General features: G+C 29.4%; 1 protein-coding gene across 5 annotated transcripts in view; it reads right to left on the bottom strand.

The window, feature by feature from the left end:
* The window catches only part of LOC119601335 (myb-like protein P), a 139,573-nt gene that overhangs the window by 83,060 nt on the left and 34,700 nt on the right, over positions 1-21,813 (bottom strand). For all 5 annotated transcript variants that reach the window (XM_037952183.1, XM_037952186.1, XM_037952184.1 and 2 more), the window contains exon 3: positions 1,024-1,475. The gene's annotated coding sequence lies outside the window, so the exon portion shown is untranslated. The remainder of the gene's footprint in view (positions 1-1,023; positions 1,476-21,813) is intronic.

Below are 21,813 nucleotides of genomic sequence, written 5' to 3'. Positions count from 1 at the left end.
ATAGTCTAGTCTATAGTCTAGTCTATAGTCTAGTCTATAGTCTAGTCTATAGTCTAGTCTATAGTCTAGTCTATAGTCTAGTCTATAGTCTAGTCTATAGTCTAGTCTATAGTTTAGTCTATAGTCTAGTCTATAGTCTAGTCTATAGTCTAGTCTATAGTCTAGTCTATAGTCTAGTCTATAGTCTAGTCTATAGTCTAGTCTATAGTCTAGTCTATAGTTTAGTCTATAGTCTAGTCTATAGTCTAGTCTATAGTCTAGTCTATAGTCTACTCTATAGTCTGGTCTATAGTCTAGTCTATAGTCTAGTCTATAGTCTAATCTATTATACATATAACCAATAAAATTAACCAAAATTTAATATTTTTTCGAAAAAGTAAAATAGCCTTAAGAAATTTCAAACATTGCTATAAAAAATAATTTACAAAATGTTTTATTTAATAAAAGAAATTTCCTACTTAAAAAAAATCTATTATCCTGTCTTAAGATAAACCTTTTTTTCAATGCTAGCGAAATTTTATTGTTACTTCAAGTTTTTCTTAACTACACACAGGATTAGAGTTTTCTTTTATTCTTTCTGTATGCAACAAAAAATCTCTTTTCTACAAAACTCTTCTTTTGTAAAAATTGATAAAGTAAGAAGAAAGGTTTAATTTAATTTCATTATTGTTAATGTTTTTTTTCTTTTCTTTTTTTCTTATTCTTCATACAAAATATATATTTTCCCTCTTATTTATTTCACTAGCTTTTGTAAAAAAAGTTTAAATTTTCAATGTTGCAATGGCGGTAACACTAAATTGCCCTGATGATGATGCCACGGTTAAATGGACACCACATCATCAAGTTGCTGTAATACTTTTTAGTTCTTTCTTTTTCTCTATATTTTGGACTTTTAAGAAAAGCAACAGTAGCTGCTATATACTTTGTTGTTGCAACATTTTGCTGCATGTATTTTTTGCGTTTTGGAATCAAACATTAAATAAAATTTAGTTGTTAGTAATAGATTTTGTTCCTTCTACTTACTTTGTAAATGTGTTTGCTGTTGTTGCTGATGATGTTTGTGTTGTTGCTGCTGTTTTAATAATAGTTGCCCTTGTTGCACATTAGCCATGTTTTGTTATTGTACTTTATAGAAAAAAATAGTTGATGTCTTTCTGTATGTTTGCGAATGTCTTACATTTTCTTTATTTTTCCCTTTAACCACCAGCAGCTTAGAAAAATTGAAAATGTTGTACGTTATTATGGTGCCTTTCTTGCCACCTTCCCCTCAGCCTCACTTAAGCCTTTTTCAAAAACTTTTGTTGTTAATACATGTAGAAAAATTTTTCCTCTAGACTCTGACTGTCATCTTATTGGTTAGCGCAACAAATTTTAGGAAAAAAACTGCGTTTTTTCTTATATTCTTTTCTTTAGAATTTTAAATTGGTTGTATTTCATTCGTAATGTTGTGTGGCTGCTGATGTTGCATGCTGATGCTACAGAAAAAAATAAAATAAATAAATTGTAGATTTTATTAAATTTAATTGTTGACAAGGAAACGTTGCAATATGTTTAATTTTTTTACAAAAAATAACTCATTTTTAAATAGAGAAGAATAAAAGCTTTAAGAAAAACCACCACAAATAATTAGCTTTATATAAAGAAGAATATTATGATGTTGCAACCACCTAAACAGGGGGGGTGCATACTCTTTAATGTATGCAAATCGGTTCAGAATTACTTTTTGATTCTTACTTAACGATATCCATCCGAACGTCCATATTAATTAATATTGTGATAAGACTAGAATGTTAAATTTTGAAAAATAATAACTTATAACTTTACTTTATAACTTTATAACTTTATAACTTTATAACTTTATAACTTTATAACTTTATAACTTTATAACTTTATAACTTTATAACTTATAACTTTATAACTTTATAACTTTATAACTTTATAACTTTATAACTTTTTAACTTTTTAACTTTATAACTTTATAACTATTAGTAGTTAATCCAAAAATATACAAGCTAACGATGTCCATCTGACTTTAACGCTCATTATTGGCGAAATTTTGTGGCATTTGCTTCATAAACAACGAAATTGTGAATGTTTGAAGCTTTTTACACAATATTCCGGGGGGTACATTTGTATGGGGGCTATGTGAAATCGTTGACCGATTTTGCCCATTTTCAATACCAAACATTTCTGATGAAAAAAATATTTTGGGAAAATTTAATCTCAATTTCTCTTTTTTTGTCGACGCTATCGTGCCAACAACAGACAGACGGACAGACGAGGTCCTAGAATATACAGTTAATCACAAAAATAAGTATACAGAAATACTGACGATTGGTTTTATTTAATTATTTTTTCAAAAAACAAGAAAGTAACACATTTATTTATTAAAAACAATTATGATAATTATTATTCACTACTTTTTTTCTTCATATTTTGGTTCTTTGAGTTACTTGTATTAATATAATTACTTTTTAATAAAATATTTTTTACACAATAAAAAATCTACTTTTAGTTCCGAAATCTTGAAATTTGGGCCGATTGGCTCCGGAATTAATTAGTAGAACAGTTTTTTCTCATTTCTACGATTTTTTTCCACTTTAGACCCCGGATTGTGGATCTGGTGGTCATTGAACCCTACAAATGATGCATTGGAAATAGAATTTTTAACTTTTGAAAAGAGTTGTTATTTTGAAATTAATGTTATATGCATGGATTTGGCCATTTTGAACACAGTACGTTCTTAAAAACCCGAAATTTAACTCCGATTTCTTAAGACTTACAACATAAACTTTAAAATTTGGATAATTCTATATATTTTCTTTAATTTAAACAGGTTTTCCAAATACTCCGATTTCCAAAGCATACAATAATGCTACCAATCATGTCTTGATATACTCGATACAATAACCATGTTTTATGGATCGGACATTTTATTTGTTCTAGCAACAAATTAAGATGTATCCGTGTTCAAAATTGTTCAATTCGTATTCATACCACCAATTGAGCCTGATTTAATATAAAAATCTTACTATTTTGGACAATAATCAATTTCAGAACCGATATGTAGTGTAAGTTATTGACATGGTCACCATTTGACGATTATTGGTAGTATTTAGGAGTGTGTAATGGATGATTGGAACCAAAAAACTTGTTTTAATTAATGGATACTAGTGCAAATATTATTAATATCGCATTTTAAGATATAAATTTTAGGAAATCGCCGTTAAATATCGAATATGAACGCTATACTATGTTAAAAACGGCAATGTTCCGCAATGGATTGTAATTATTGTAAAGAAACAATTAATTTAAAAGTTAAAATATCGTCTTCCAATGCATCATAATGAACAAACGGGATATTATTGAATACCCGATCCAAAACTCCGGGGGTTTAATGTTCTTAAATATAAATAATATTCAGATCAATTACCAAAAATTTCAATTTTTCGGAACAAAAAGTGAATTTCTTCCATGTTATAGTGTACAGAATATTTTATTATAAAATAATTACATTCAAACAGGTAAAATTTTCATGAATTTTGTTAATATCATTAAGCCAAATGAAATTATCTGTATACTTACTTTTGTGACGTAAATTTTGTACCTATTTAACTACACCTTAAATGAGAACTCAAGTAACCAAAATAACCCGGAAAAAAGTAGTGAATAATAATTATCATAATTAGTTTTAATAAATAAATATGTTACTTTTTTGATTTTTAAAAAAATAATATCCTTTTTTAAATAAAACCAATTGTCAGTATTTCTGTATACTTATTTTTGAGATTAACTGTATATACTTTATGGGGCCTGTCAACAATATTTCTATGTGTTACACACGGAATGACAAAATCAATATACCCCTCATCTTTTTTGATGGTGGGTATAAAAAGAAGAAAGGATCAGAAAATTAAAAACTGAGAACGCAGATTTACTATATACGATCTCCAGTTTCATGTGTGTGTGGACTTGTTCAAGTCCAAAAAGTACTATCTAATATTTTTGTAATCTTAATTGCTGTATCGATAAAATTATTTTTTTTAATGAACTTAATAATATGTTTTTTTCTGTTTAGGCTTAACTTATAAAGCTATAAGGACGAAATTTAAGCATGTGTTAAAAAAATATATTGGAAATTCTCAAGGATATAAAAGGATACATTTTTCAAAGGACATTTTTTACAACTTTTCGTCCTGAAAAGTAATAATAATAAATTGTATCTATTTCTGGAAAATGTTCTCTATCATTTTATATTCATATAAAGAAAAATTAATGAGCAGAACTATTTAAATAATTTTATTGAAATTTGTATATCCTTAAAAATTTGAAGTCCTTTAAAAGGGAGAAAAGATCACAAAATGAAAAACTGAAAACGCAGTTCTACTATATATGATCTAAGGTTTCATATGTGTATAGTGTAGTTCAAGTCCAACAAAAAAATGTAAAATTGTAATACGGTGTAATAGTTAGGGATTGTTTAGAGTTAAAAATGGACAATATCCCATACAATCTTTACTTCAGTAAATAACTTTAACGCTCATAACTGGCTTAAAAATACCAGCATTATGAAATTCGATACAAACTGGTTTTATAAGAACAAATATCTCTTCATTATATTTCAAGAGGATCAAACTCGGCCCATAATTAACCAAAAGTCCCTTAAATGGATGTCTTCCGAAAATCATCATGTTCAGAAAAATATGATTATATACATCCATATATTGGAACGCTTTACGACATTAGCATTCAATTTAAGATTCGGCAAAGCCGTAAATATCCTCCTTACTTATAAACTTTGTAATTTCTTAAAATTCATTCGTGTTCTGTTAACCATTATATTTCTTTCATTTCATTTACAGTTTTTTTGCTGCATTACTTTTCGTTCATAAAAATCACTATAGAACTTTAAAATGGCATCATTAATTTTACCATCTTATTACAAAGACTTCTATTAGCGTTTTATTTCACTCACTTAAATGACTTGTTTTTTTACTGTGAGTATTTTTTTTTCCTTACAAAAAAGAAATTAATGATAATAACTTCAGTTTTATTTCACAACTGTTTCCTTTAGGGAAGTCTATTTTTTTCGTAGACTATTAACCATTTCTTTTGTTCTTTCCTCTTTCGATTTAAACATATTAAAAGCAGTAATGTCTGAAACCAACATTTTTTTTTCTCATTTGCCAATTATTTTTGCATCAATTCATTGGTAATTGTTTTTATTTCTTTTTGTAAAGAGATAAAACAATAATAAAATTTCAATTTAAGTTGCATATTTTTTTTTTTTTTTAAGAAATTTCAGGAAAATGTTATTTCATAGGAATTAAAATGCTACATTTTATTGGAAAAAAATTGTATAATTGTAGAGTGATGTAAAATTGTGGGCGTATGATTAACATGAAATTTTTGTCTTTTTGAATGCTGCAAAGAAAACGAGGAAAAAGTGAACGAATTGTAAGTTAAAAGAGATTTTAAAAAAATAAAACCTCAAAGGTTAATTTCAGCTTAAAAGTAACTTTTTTCTAAAAAAGTTTGTTTTTAACAGTTTTTATTTTTTTTGGGTCGAAATCCATTAAATGATTGTTTAAGTTTTATTGAATATTGCATTTAGATCCAGCAAAATTGTAATTAATTTATTTTTAATCCATATTGGTTTCATGAGCTTAAGTATTTGAAATGGTTTTTCCTATAAAAAAAGTTCATTAAAGTTTAAGACTTATTTTTTATGTCTTTTCTTTTTAAGCCAAGAGATAAATTGACAAATATTAAAGATAAAATTTGGTTTAAATTTAAAGAATTTTTTATATTAAAATATTCTTTATAAAGCTACCACCAAATCTTTTTCAATATTTAAACTATTCATTCAAAATTATAAATAAACAAACCAAAATCTAAAACGTTAGTGTTTTCCCTCAAAACCCAAAATTCTTGGTTGAGATTTATCTCTCAATTCTCTTATACTTCTTTCCTAACACCCAACCTCTATAAAATTCTATGAAATAGCTTGTGATTTTGTAGATGTTGTAAAAAGCCTTGATGTGGTCTCAGCATTTCAATAAAATTAAACTAAACTAAATAATGTAATAAACTAAATAAAATGATAATAAAGTAATTATTTTAATTACAAAAAGAATAAATTAAAAATGTGTTAGTATTAGTTTAGGTGTATGAAGTTTAACAATATTTTTGTATTTCCTAGAAGAGGATTTTAAATGCAAAGTGTTTAAAAAGAAAAACAAAAAAAATTGTTGGTTGTTACGTCATTACATAAATAATGAATAAAATAAACAACAACGATGTTAATAATAACAACTTCGTCTACTTGTGAAAAAGAACGAAAATTAAACTAACGAGAGTCATTATTCGTTTTCTTACGAGTAGCAATACGAAGGACCATTTATGTTATAGAACTACATTTAGAGAAGAAGTAATTTTTATTATTGTTGTTGTTGGTTGGCATACATTTGAAGTGAAAAGATAATGAAAAAGTAACAAGGAAACATAAATAAGAACAAGAACATTAGGACTGTGTAGACCATAATAAAGGATATTATTATAGTTGGGTACGTCAGAATCTGTAATTATCTATACCATCTTAGTTTTATATTTCAATATGTTTAAGAGAATTTTGAATCTAAAATTTGCTAAATTGAAAAGGACCTTATATAGCAACCCATACCATACAACCATTATCAATAGAATATTTTTGAAGAACTTTAGTCCATAAGCTACTCACTTTGCACCTAAACGAGTTTTTAATAGTCAGAGAAACATGCTAAATCATCTTAAAATCTTATAAAGACCTAGGACGGCCATGCTTGTTGATAATAGGTATAAAAAATTGGTTAGTATTTTGGCATAATTTTGGACTGTAAGCTCAAAAGTGTTCGCTAATCTCAATTATAAAGAAGTAAGAAAGTATGATACCCTACACCAGTTATGAATATTAAATGTGATTTATTTTTCATAATAATTCATTATTCAGATACATTTAAGCAATTTATGGATGAAAAACTAATTTTCTGAAACAGGCTTTATATGGGGCTAGGGGCAAATTGGACCTAGCCCGATAAAGTTTTGTGAATAAATTTATATTTATATAATATTTATTTGTGCTGAATTTCATCGCGATATTTGTGTTTATAAGTTAATTTTGGACTTTCAAGTAATTTTCGGAAGGGGGCTTTGAGCTCAGAAGCCCTTTTCGGGGGGTTCTGTTGTATGGGGGCTAGGTGAAATAATGGACCGATTTTAACCATTTTCAATAGGCTTTGTCCTTGGTCAAAAAAAAGTGTATGCCAAATTTCATCCAATTATCTTGAAAATTGCGACCAGTACCTTGCGCACAAGGTTTACATAGACAGACGGACGGACAGACATAGCTAAATCGACTCAGAAAACGATCCTAAGCCGATTGGTACACTTTAAGGGTATAGGACGAATATTTTTGTATGTTACAAACATCAGCAAACCCAATATACCCTCCCCACTAAAGTGGTGTAGGGTATAAAAACAATACTAGTTAAGTTGTTGACCTGAATGATGTTTTCTCATCAACCTGAGATCGTGACTACTATGAAGTTGGTGGTAAATCCGTCAAGTGTACAATATATCAATTTCAAAGATGTAGAGATGAGAGAGAAGGATATACTCAGAGGGGTCTTCAAGCAACCACTTCACGAAGTAGACTAGATGGTGGAGGAGGACAAAATCGTCTTTCTGATGTACGGACAATTATGCTGAAGAACACTCTACAAAGGGTATATCGGGCTCATTTTAAAAATGTTCTAAATCAAAGAGAATCCGATCGCACGTGAAGTTGAACACTGAATATAATTACCCAAGAAAATGCGCACCCCGTTTAGACTGTCAAATACTTCCAATGACAAGTCTAGTATATGAACCAGTTTATTAACTAATCCATGGAGTAGTCTATTAACCAGTCTACGCTCTAGTCTATTTACTTGTATATTGAGTAGTTTTTTCTATGGATTAATCAATGGACTAGTCTATTAAATCGTCTATGGAATAGTTTATGGACAAGGCTATGCAATAGTCTTTAAACTTGTCTATTGACTAGTCTATGGACTTGTATATGATTGTACAGTTATGATTTTTAAAGATATAAACATATAAAGTTATAAAGTTATAAGTTAAGTTATAAAGTTATAAAGTTATAAAGTTATAAAGTTATAAAGTTATAAAGTTATAAAGTATAAAGTTATAAGTTATAAGTTATAAGTTATAAAGTTATAAAGTTATAAAGTTATAAAGTTATAAAGTTATAAAGTTATAAGTTATAAAGTTATAAAGTTATAAAGTTATAAGTTATAAAGTTATAAAGTTATAAAGTTATAAAGTTATAAAGTTATAAGTTATAAAGTTATAAAGTTATAAAGTTATAAAGTTATAAAGTTATAAGTTATAAGTTATAAGTTATAAAGTTATAAGTTATAAAGTTTAATATAACGTTATTAATATAAGTTTTAAGTTATAGTTGTTTTTGTTCAAAATTAAATTTTTTCTAAACGTTATTAATTTATAAGTTTTTCAATGTGATTCGGTAAACAAAATTTTTTTCTGTCATGCAACGTCTTTGGCTCTTCTAAAACAAATAGAAACAAAAATAAATAATTAAATATATAAATCTATAAATGTAACATAAAAACTATACATTAAGGTTGTGACCGATAAATGCTGACCGTAACAAACGGTGAATACGAATTAAACAATTGTAGGATTTGTTGTTATTTTGATGTATTCTTCTGTGTCGTGGTATACGTTTTAACATTTAAGGGAAGCTGATAAGCATAAAATTTACAGGGAATACCATCTAGCACCTCTTAAGTTCAACCAAAAAAAAGTTTTTAGTAGACGGCAGAGAAAAAGAGTAATTCGTTGCAAAACCAGCAAATGTTAAAAGCTTTTTGTGGCCAAAGTGTGTGTAAATTGACAGTTTTCTTTTTAATGTTTGCTACACGTTTCTGACATTTTCCTTGTTGACATTATTCCTTTATGATTCCCTTTTTCGGTGTTCCATCTTTATTTGTGCTGTTATTATTTTCAGTTACAGAAGAAAAAGTAACGCTTGCGCTTTAAGGCACTTTTTGGACATTTGCCTTGTTTTTTGTCTTTTTGATATTAACAAGACTTTATAAAGTAAAGCAAAGAAGAAGAAATACCGAAACACATGTGTTTATTCACCTAAAAACAATGTCAATGGAACTTAAAAGCATTAATAAGCCCTTAAGTAATACTTTACTCCCATCGCCATCATCATCATTATCACAGTCATCATACTCAAACTCAACATTTTACTGCTGAATATACATACATACATATATTTATGTATTTATGCATGGATGGCTGAATTTTTTTATTTACCCATCTGCTATTGTGGTTCTTCTTTTTCTACTCTTTTGTATATTTATTGTAATTATTTCTTTGGTTGTTTGTTGCTGGTGTTTGTGTATATGCTTTCATTAATTTTTTTTCCTTTGTAATTTTTCTCTTCCCACATACGCATACATTTTCATTTCATTCACACTATTTAATATGCCACATGGCGTATACGTAATTTTTTATTGTTTAAATTTTTTGTATACACAGTATTGTTCAAATTCTAAGCAATATTTTTATCCTTTAGCTAGCTCCTGTTTATCTTTATAACATCGAGTCTCTCGAAGACTAGAGATGATGCTGGAAAACCCAAGACTTGAATTATATTAACAGACAACCAATCCTAGACCAACTTTCGAATATTTTAGTTAGTTTTCATATCACAAATCCATCAACCTGACATTCTCTTGGAAATATTGTAAACTAAAGATCGTTAGAAGGTTCGAAAACAGAAAATCCATCCAATTGCTTAGCTTTGAACAATACTGTATATATCTATGTGTGTTACTAAAGTTGTTCGTTTGAATGTTTTGTGTTCAGTCACTTTCACAGATTTAAATGGTTTTGATAAATATGTTTTTTTTACGATTGAGTGTGTATTTTGTACCACCACCAATAGAATAAAAATATTTTTTATTGTCTGTGTATAAACAAGTGTATAGGAGAGTAATATTAACAGGAGTAAAAACATCAACAATAGCAAATAAACTTCATAACTAGTTTTAAATAGCCATCATTATTGACTATTTATCAACTGTTTAATATCAGAGGTGTACGAATTGAATCATTATAAAATACATACAGTACATATTGTTTGAAAGCTTCAGATTGTTTAATAGAACAAAAACAATTCTGGAGGAACTATCTCTTGTTCTAAAAACAAATTAGATTAGATACGTTATCTTTACATCTTTGAGACAGCCCAAAGTAGAAAAGTGACATGCTGACAAACAAACAAACAAACAAACAAACAAACAAACAAACAAAGAAACAAACAAACAAACAAACAAACAAACAAACAAACAAACAAACAAACAAACAAACAAACAAACAAACAAACAAACAAACAAACAAACAAACAAACAAACAAACAAACAAACAAACAAACAAACAAACAAACAAACAAACAAACAAACAAACAAACAAACAAACAAACAAACAAACAAACAAACAAACAAACAAACAAACAAACAAACAAACAAACAAACAAACAAACAAACAAACAAACAAACAAACAAACAAACAAACAAACAAACAAACAAACAAACAAACAAACAAACAAACTAACTAACTAACTAACTATTGACGAAAGGTCGCCTTCAAAACGGGAGCGTCTCTATAAGTATTGTTATATGTAATTTTCCATTATTATTTTTCAAATTTAACTCCTTTATATGGTTCATGAATGTATGTATGTTTGCTATTTTATTCCTTCAACTATTTATATTTGATGACAGTTAATGGTTTGTTGCCTGCCTGTCATACTGGCATGTTATACTTTTTGATTCATTTCAACGATTAAGCATTTTTCAACATAAGTTTTCAATTGCTTTTTAACGATATTTACCAATTCTATACATACAAATGCGTATATCGAATAAGCTTAGGCGTTCGATATGTATGTACATATAAATAAATTGCTTTTTACAGTTAGTTTATGTGTGAGCATTTGTAGAGTGCGTGTGTATATTTTCAGTTATCATTTATTGCATACTTAAATTGTTGTCTTCTTTTTCTTTATTTGGTATGAGAAAGAATCACTGGAATAGTAGTGTATCGATGATGATGTTGATAATGAGGGCATTATTGATGTTGGTGTCGAAGATTTTGTTTGGTTGAATTTATAGATTTTATTATTCATATCGTGTATTTTTGTTTTTTATTAGATTTTTTCTCCTTTGTTTTGTATTACTAACATGTATTTTATATTCAATAGCTTAAAATATTTTCATAACATTTGGTAGAAATTATCTTCTATTTGTTACGGCAAGAAAGTAAAAAAACAGATTTTTATTATGGCAATCGATTAAAGAGTTTCGCTAACTATAACAATATTTAAAAGTATTCGTTATTTCTTACACCTATACATACTACCCAGCAGTACGTGAAGGATTCAACGCAACCATTAATTAGACGTTTAAACACAAACATCAGAAGTGCCAGATCGAATAACGGAAATTCTAAAGTTACAGGGGCGGATCTAAACTGGAACATATAGAGACCATGGGGACCTACACAAACCGAGGTATATATGTATATTTCCGTCTTCCCGACCACAATAGAGGCGGAAATCTGTGTTGCAAGAGAAACATATTTCTCACATAAAGTGCGTTATCAGACAAGGTTAAAACTCTATGAACTTCGAAGAACTCGAAGAAGTTAACAAGTCACATGTGGGTGTGAGAATCACAATCGACCACGTGAAACGCTGGATATCAAATAATAGATTCTTTAACGAACCGCTTTTGTACAAATCATGTGAACTATCGGAAACCAGAATAACTGATTGCGATAGTTTGGATCAAGTATGCATCTTGAATGCATAATCATGTTTTAATGGACAAACTACGTGAGCACTATGCACTCCGAAATCCGAAGAGAATGTCACTTTAGTGTCTCTAACTAATCCATAAAGATAAGCCTTTTACAAGCTATTTAACGACTAAAAGGATCTATCTGTAACTAAAGAGTGGTTGTAATGTCCAAAGGGTCATCTACTCTGAAAAGTAACGGGTCAAATTGCAGTGATAATACGGATACGAATAGCAAACAATTTATCATACGAGTTTCCAAATTGTACAGAAAAACACCACTCATTATAGTTATTTCTGTTAATAATGTTTATTGGGTTATTCTCTCTAAAGTAGTCCATACTGTCGTACTGAGTTTATGCTGTCTATTTGGTAGAAATTTTTATTTTCTTTTTTCCTTGTCAACAGCGTTTAGCAGTATTTTATTATTTTCTCTATTTCTGTTTTTCTTTGCTGTATGTGACTACTGTTTAATAAAAGTTTTGTTTGTTTTTTTTTCCTATAAAGAGAAAAAAAAACAATGACAACAACTAAGGAGAAAAACAAAACTTAAGTATTCTACTTTAAAACCTTTAAAAACCCAGCAGCAGACCATCAACTACAACAATAGTAAATACAGCAACTACGTTTCAAATGACATGATAATACGAAACGAAAAAAAAAACTATATAATGACAACAACAAAAAACCTTAAGAAGTTTTTACAACAACTGATACGTTTTACTTACTACAACAAACTACTATTAACAGCAACCAAAAGTATATGAAAACTACAGCAAAATGTGAGGCCAGCAACAACTAAGTACAAGAGCAAATATGTAAATTAATGTCCTTAGAGCAACAATAACAACAACAAACAAATCTAAGTAAACACATAGCTTTTTATAACATACGAACTTTTTTAAACATTTTTTCTGGTTCTTATCAAAAGTACGAGAAAAATTGTAAAAAAGAAATTTAGTTGTAAGTCAAGGTGCACGTACGAACCCAGCAATAGTAAGTAAAACTATCCATAACATTCCATCCATTACTCGTACTCACTCGTTTGCATGTACTTTGTAGGAGAATAAGTAAATCTGTTTATGGGTCCACATCTTGAGCAGCTTAAAAAATGTTAAAGAAATTTTTGCCAACTGGTAATATATGTATGTATGTCTGTTTGTTTATTTTTGCATATATGTACGTACATAAGTAAGTAAATAGTTGAGAATATTTTCCATATTTTTGTTAAAATATTTGCATCCCCCCTTTAGCTTTAAGAACTAACATACTACTCCATTTAGTCTGCTCTGCTCCTCCCCCTCCATTATCTAAGCATAATTTTTTGTAAAATTTATATTATGATGTTTTTTTGTTTAAAAAGAGCTATAAAATTTCTTTCAGTTTGTTTTGCTGTTGCGACTGATGCTACTGTTCCACCTGCCGTGTTGCAATTTTTGTTGTTCTACATTTATTTCGTTTTATTTCGTTTTTTTAAGTACCAGTTCACTGTTTGTTGGGATTTGAAGTTTTATATGTTGTTTGTAATCACCAGAAGTGCATTAGAACTGAACTATAGAACTGAACTAGAACTGAACTAGAACTGAACTAGAACTGAACTAGAAACTGAACTAGAACTGAACTAGAACTGAACTAGAACTGAACTAGAACTGAACTAGACTGAACTAGAAACTGATGACTAGAACTGAACTAGAAACTGAACTAGAACTGAATCTAGAACTGAACTAGAACTGAACTAGCACTGAAACTAGAAACTGAACTAGACTGAACTGATAACTGAACTAGAACGAAACTAGAAATCTGAAGAACTGAACTAGAACTGAACTAGAACTGAACTAGAACTGAACTAGAACTGAACTAGGACACTGAACTAGAACTGAAACTAGAACTGAATAGACTGAATAGAACTGAACTAGAACTGAACTAGAACTGAACTAGAACTGAACCTAGAACTGAACTAGACTGAATAGAACTGAACTAGAACTGAACTAGAACTGAACTAGAACTGAACTAGAACTGAACTAGAACTGAACTAGAACTGAACTAGAACTGAACTAGAACTGAACTAGAACTGAACTAGAACTGAACTAGAACTGAACTAGAACTGAACTAGAACTGAACTAGAACTGAACTAGAACTGAACTAGAACTGAACTAGAACTGAACTAGAACTGAACTAGAACTGAACTAGAACTGAACTAGAACTGAACTAGAACTGAACTAGAACTGAACTAGAACTGAACTAAACTGAACTGAACTAGAACTGAACTAGAACTGAACTAGAACTGAACTAGAACTGAACTAGAACTGAACTAGAACTGAACTAGAACTGAACTAGAACTGAACTAGAACTGAACTAAACTGAACTAACTGAACTAGAACTGAACTAGAACTGAACTAGAACTGAACTAGAACTGAACTAGAACTGAACTAGAACTGAACTAGAACTGAACTAGAACTGAACTAGAACTGAACTAGAACTGAACTAGAACTGAACTAGAACTGAACTAGAACTGAACTAGAACTGAACTAGAACTGAACTAGAACTGAACTAGAACTGAACTAGAACTGAACTAGAACTGAACTAGAACTGAACTAGAACTGAACTAGAACTGAACTAGAACTGAACTAGAACTGAACTAGAACTGAACTAGAACTGAACTAGAACTGAACTAGAACTGAACTAGAACTGAACTAGAACTGAACTAGAACTGAACTAGAACTGAACTAGAACTGAACTAGAACTGAACTAGAACTGAACTAGAACTAGAACTGAACTAGAACTGAACTAGAACTGAACTAGAACTGAACTAGAACTGAACTAGAACTGAACTAGAACTGAACTAGAACTGAACTAGAACTGAACTAGAACTGAACTAGAACTGAACTAGACTAGAACTGAACTAGAACTGAACTAGAACTGAACTAGAACTGAACTAGAACTGAACTAGAACTGAACTAGAACTGAACTAGAACTGAACTAGAACTGAACTAGAACTGAACTAGAACTGAACTAGAACTGAACCAGAACTGAACTAGAACTGAACTAGAACTGAACTAGAACTGAACTAGAACTGAGCTAGAACTGAACTAGAACTGAACTAGAACTGAACTAGAACTGAACTAGAACTGAACTAGAACTGAACTAGAACTGAACTAGAACTGAACTAGAACTGAACTAGAACTGAACTAGAACTGAACTAGAACTGAACTAGAACTGAACTAGAACTGAACTAGAACTGAACTAGAACTGAACTAGAACTGAACTAGAACTGAACTAGAACTGAACTAGAACTGAACTAGAACTGAACTAGAACTGAACTAGAACTGAACTAGAACTGAACTAGAACTGAACTAGAACTGAACTAGAACTGAACTAGAACTGAACTAGAACTGAACTAGAACTGAACAAGAACTGAACTAGAACTGAACTAGGACTGAACTAGAACTGAACTAGAACTGAACTGAACTAGAACTGAACTAGAACTGAATTAGAACTGAACTAGAACTGAACTAGAACTGAACTAGAACTGAACTAGAACTGAACTAGAACTGAACTAGAACTGAACTAGAACTGAACTAGAACTGATCTAGAACTGATCTAGAACTGAACTAGAACTGAACTAGAACTGAACTAGAACTGAACTAGAACTGAACTAGAACTGAACTAGAACTGAACTAGAACTGAACTGAACTAGAACTGAACTGAACTAGAACTGAACTAGAACTGAACTAGAACTGAACTAGAACTGAACTAGAACTGAACTAGAACTGAAATAGAACTGAACTATAACTGAACTATAACTAAACTACATCAAAACTGGAACATCAGCATTGTTTCTGTAGGTAATATTGAAACAATTATCTTAGAATAAAAAGGATTCTAATAGGTGGTGTTCTATCCATCTCATTTTCGGAAAAAAACTCAATAACAATTTAACTCACTATTTTATTCGGCTAATGCCCCTACTCATGATTCAACTCTTTAAAAAACTCATTGTAGCCGTTGTTTGCTGTTGGCTCTTTTTTGCTTTAATACAGCTTTACTCTGCACTTCTAGGTAACCTCTTAAGTGGGTCCTTGTTATGAATACAAAAAACTGAAGATGAGAAAAAAGAAAACGAACGAAAAAACATACACACGTTTTTAAAATACATACATACTACAATCAAACAAACAAACAACAATACCGTGTTTATTTGTGGAAACATTAAATGTTGCGTGCAAAACATTTTATTGCAGTTTTTTATTGAATTTTTTTTATTCATCTTTAACTTTTGTTTTTCTTACCTCAAGTTTTCTGTGTTTGTTAATAATTCATATGTTGCATGTGTGTGTGTTTAATGGCATTTATTTGCTGTTGTTCTATTTATTGTTATTGTTGCATGCAAGCAACATCAGCATATTAAAAATCAAGAAAAAAAAGAAATATTAAACATTTTTTAAAGACATCTACCGACATTGCTTTTGTGGTTATTGTTGAAATGTTGTTAATCACTCGCCCACTCATACACTAGACATTCAGTTTTATAAATATTTTTTTATTCAAATGATGTGAGGAGTTGTTATTATTTTATGATTTTTTTACTATCAAATTCTAAGATTTATGGTTTAATTTTTATTTAGTGTAAAAATATATTTTCTTTTAAGTGAAATATTAATATGTATCACCCGATATCAACATCCAACTACCAAATGTGCCAAACAGGCTAAACAAGCTTTTTTTTAATTTAGGCATTTTGGGTCGACTAAGAACGTAGTCACGTGTCCGCAAAGTATGACACCTTTGTTATGGTAAATTTTGAAACGATCTTATTAGTTTGTATTCCTCATCGAACGCTATAAAAAATCTAGACATCAATTATGTTTTATAGCTTAGGATATACATTTTTAACGATCCTACTCCAGTTTTTTTGATAACAGCGAGTCTAAATAATTACCGATTTTTTTAGTTTTATTTATATTTGGGCAAAACATGTTTGTATCGAATTTTATCAAGATGGCTTTATTTGATAATGAAATATGTGCTTTTAAGTGATTTTCGTAGGTGGGCCTCATATGGGAGTTATGACCAATAATGGACCGATCCGTAAAAAATTTTGTAAAATGATTTGTACGTACACAAAACATATTCAAGTCAAATTTTATCCCGATAGCTTTAGAATTCAATGAAATATATGCGTTTAAGTGATTTTCGGAAGTGGACCTTATGAGGGAGCTATGACCAATTATGGGCCTATCCAGAAAAACTTTGGTAGAGTGATTCCTGTTTAGGCAAAACATATTTGTGTCGAATTTTATCAAGATAGCTTTACTTGACATTGAAATATCTGCTTTTAAGTGATTTTCGGAAGTGGGCCTTATATGGGATCTATGACCAAGTATGGACCGATCCGTAAAAAATTTTGTAGAAAGATTTGTATGTGTAAAAAACAGATTTGTGTCGAATTTTATAATTCAATGAAATTATAATTCAATGAAATATATATGCGTTTAAGTGATTTTCGGAAGTCGACCTTATATGGGAGCTATGACCAATTATGGGCCTATCCGGAAAAAATTTCTTAGAGTGATTTATATTTAGACTAAATATATTTGTGTCGAATTTTATCAAAATAGCTTTATTTGACAATGAAATATGAGCTTTTAAATGATTTTCGGAAGTGGGCCTTATATGGGAGCTATGACCAATAACGGACCGATCCGCAAAAAATTTGGTAGAATGATTTGTATGTACACAAAACATATCCAGCCCGAATTTTATCACAATAGCTTTATTCATCAATGAAATATGTGCGTTTAGGTGATTTTCGTATGTGGACCTTATATGGGAGCTATGACCAATTGTGGACCGACTGAGATCTACGTTAGTAGTATGATTTTTGTTCATGATATATTTGTATGTACAAAATTTTGTGTTGATACCGATATATTTGAGGGAGTTATTAACGATAAACTAATTTCCGAGAATATATACTTTTGTATGTGGGCTATGGGAAAAATTGGATCGATTGTAAAGATTTTGAACATAATTAATCACTGTCCTGAAAAAATAATGTGTGACAAAATTCATCGCAATATCTTTAGTAGTTTCTGAGAAAACTTCAAAAGAATTAGGAAAAAGACGTAATTTTTTCGAGGTAGTCTGAAATTTTTACTCATAACTTTTTACGTTGTGAACCGATTTTGCTGATTTTCAATACTGCTTAGGATAATAATAAATATTTTGGGTGAATTTGGTTGATTTCCTTTACTTAGTTTTAACGTGAACGTGTTTTACACAGACATACAGTCAGACAGACAGACAGACAGACGGACATAGCTAAATCGACTCAGAATTTCATAAGGACCCAGAATATATATATACTTTGTTGGGTCGTAGATGAATATTTCTTGGTATTACACACGGAACGACAAACTTATATATACCCTCTATCACCACTGATGGTGGTGGAGGGTATAAAAATGGAGAAAAAAAGTTCTTTTTTTAAGTTATATATCTATATCGTAATTTAGTAATAAGTAATGTGTGTTTAAGCTATTTTCGGAAGGGAACTTTGTAGGGGACCAATCGCACCCATATTAAGAACCGATCGTTAAAAAAAACTTAAAATATAATTTTTGTATACAAAACTAATATTTGTGCCGAATTCTGTATCAATAGCTTTATTTGGTAATGAATAATGTGCGTTTAAGAGATTTTCGTAAGAGGACCTTGTATGGGAGCTATGACCAATTATTGCCCGATCGTAAAAAAATTCCACAGTAACATTAATCTATATAAAGAAAAAATGTTGGCTAAATTCTGTATCTATATCATTATTTGGTAATGAATATTGTGCATTTAAGTGATTTTCTGGAGGGGAGCTATGACCAAATATGGACCGATTGTGAAAAAATTTTATAGTGTCATTTATGTATATAAGAGCAATATTTGTGCTAAATATATGGATATCAATATTTGGTAATGAGTTTTATACGTTTAAGTGATTTTCGGGGGGGAACCTTGTTTGGGAGCTATGATCAAATATGGACCGGTCGTGAAAAAATTTTAAAATAACATTTCTGTGTACAAAATTTGTATTTATGCCAACATTTTTTATGACACTATTTGGTAATGAGTTATGTGCGTTTAAGTGTTTTTCTGAAGGGGACCTTGTATGGGAGCTATGACCAATTATGAACCGATCGGAAAAAAATACACATTAACATTTGTGTATATAAGAGCAATATTTGTACCAAATTTTATACGGATAACTTAATTATTTGCATTAAAGTGATTTTCGGGGGGAGACCTTGTATGGCAGCTATGTTCAAGTATGGACCGATACAGAAATATTTTTCTCTGAATGAATTCTATTGACATAAGATTTTAATTTGTAAAATTTTGTGAAGTTATTAACAATAAACTCATTTTCTGGGAATATGAACTTTTGTATGAGAAATTATGGACCGATTCCGGCAATTTCCAACAGGAAACTAGCTCTAGTGTAGAAACGAACGTATGATGATTTTCATGGAATTATATTTTTAATTTTTAATTTTTGAAGAACATTTTAAATTTTAAATTCTATTGCTTCGTTTTATCGTGAGCGTGTTTTACACAGACAGACGGACATAACTAAATCGAATTTGATAAGGATCCAGATGAAGGGTCTCAGATGAATACTTCTTGGTGTTGCACACGGAATGACAAAGTTTTATATACCCTCTAGGGTATAAAAAGATTTCGATACTTGCTACGAAGGGGACCACTTGGATTCCAAAAACGCCTATTTTTATCTAAATTTCAACTTTAGGTCAAAAATTATCAAATCCAACACAATGATAGAAAAACAAACAATTTTACCATGAGGTGTTAAATATATCCTCTTTAGACATATGAAAAGGACAAGGTAGATATTTTATATATCAATGGATTGTAAATAAATTAAGTCAAGTTTTTAGAAGTGTATATAATTTTTAACAACTAAGAAATTCGTGGAAAATTTTTTTTAAAAATGTGGCAAAAAATAGCTTTGTGTTGACATTTTAAAATGGAAATCGCCAGACGACATTACAAGTTGGTGGACCTGGGGAAAAGTAAAATCGGATATAAGATATAGTATTTGATAAATTGATAGAAAATCGATGAATTACTTCTAGAGAATTAATAGATAAATTAAACATCTGTGTATAAGATTAACAAATATTTTTATTTATTAGTTTTTTACAAAAAAAAGTTTTCCCTTTACAAAACCAACGCAAATCCGAACAATACACAACTTTCGAAATATTTTCCATTTTAAATTTATTTCTAGTTTTTGTTTTTATTTCACCTAAATATCTGTTATATATTGATTTCATTTTTTTCCTCTATCTATTTCTAAAAGTGTGTAAATATTTGTGTATTTCACACTTCTAAAATAAATTTCTTACGAAATATTCTGGGCCAAAAACAAAAGTAAGGCAAAAAAAAAACAACGAAAAAAACTTATCTTTTAAGAAAATTATTCAAAATTTTGTTTACAAAACAACTTTGGCATAATGAAAACTCAGGCATGACAGAAGGAGCGAGAAAGAGAATGTGTTATTAAGATTGTTGGCAACCAATTTAGGATGGTTCGTTGCAGCCCACCTCTTTTCCTGGTAGCTCTATTTTATTTAAGTCGTTTTTGTCATTGCTATTTTCACCCTTTTTTTCTAGTTTGATTTAGTTTTTGGCGAATGTTGCAGAATTATTATATATATTTTCTTCTTTTAAACTGAATAAAATAATAAACAATAGAAAAAACGGAAGAATATTTTTACCAGTTAGTCCTTGAATGATGAAATATGAATGTGTTCATTCTTGTAATGAAAAAAATATATGGAAGAAAAACAAAAAGAGTTTAGAAAATAAATTTTAGTTTTTGAAGCGAAAAACAATACTTGGACTGGTAGTTGAAAAAAAGTTTAGGAATAAGGAAAATCATCAGGTCTTGACAAATCCAACAATGTATCTGATTCTAATACACATATAAATGAATATTTTTTTGTTCTTAAATAGAAGCAATTTTATCAAATTTTAAATACTTTTTAATTACCGCTCAACAAGGTTATCTTTTATGCAAGTTTTACCTCAATTTGCACAAATAACCAAGATTTTTTTTGTTATTTCCATTATAATTGCTCTAAATGTCTTCTTGGTCTTCATGGATAATATTTGCAAATATTAGTAAAACAACAAAATATCAAAAAATTATAATTTTCATTAAAATTTTAATAAAAAGTTTCCACAACTTTCTATTCGTAAAGAGTTTGTGCAGTATTTGTTAGCTTCTAACTAAATACTTTGTGCTTTAGTTTATACTTTTTTTACAAAAAAAAAAAAAAAAAACAAATCAAAATTTTATGAAGAGAAAATGATATCGAAAAGTTTTTAATTTGTGTTATTTTTTATTGTTTCTTCAGTTTTCTCGTTCTTTCACCAACCACTGACTGACAATGAAACTCTTTAAAGGATTCACAGAAAATTTTAATTTCAATTGTTTTTTTCTGTTTTGTTGGATTTTTGCATAAATACTTAATTTGCACAGAAGTGTTTGTTGTTTTATAGAATGTAATTATTTCTAAAATATGACTATTGATGTTTTTAGATGAATTGTTTTTGTTGATGAAATGAAACAATTAAACAAGATTTTTTTGTTGGAGAGTGTGGCTTAAATGTTCAGTTGTATTTAGCAAAAACTTGAAAACGATGTCAGGATATAAATGATTTTAAAAAGGCTGTAATAAACAGTAGAACTGAACTAGAAATGAACAAGAACTGAACTAGAACTGAACTAGAACTGAACTAGAACTGAACTAGAACTGAACTAGAACTGAACTAGAACTGAACTAGAACTGAACTAGAACTGAAC

The sequence above is a fragment of the Lucilia sericata genome, unplaced genomic scaffold (genome assembly GCF_015586225.1).
Source record: "Lucilia sericata isolate MDLA Ls3-8-SP2 unplaced genomic scaffold, ASM1558622v1 Contig000158F_arrow, whole genome shotgun sequence".
Classification (NCBI taxonomy): Eukaryota; Metazoa; Arthropoda; class Insecta; order Diptera; family Calliphoridae; genus Lucilia; species Lucilia sericata.
The sequence above is the reverse complement of the archived record's forward strand: the minus strand, read 5'-3'. Positions and strand labels throughout refer to the sequence as shown.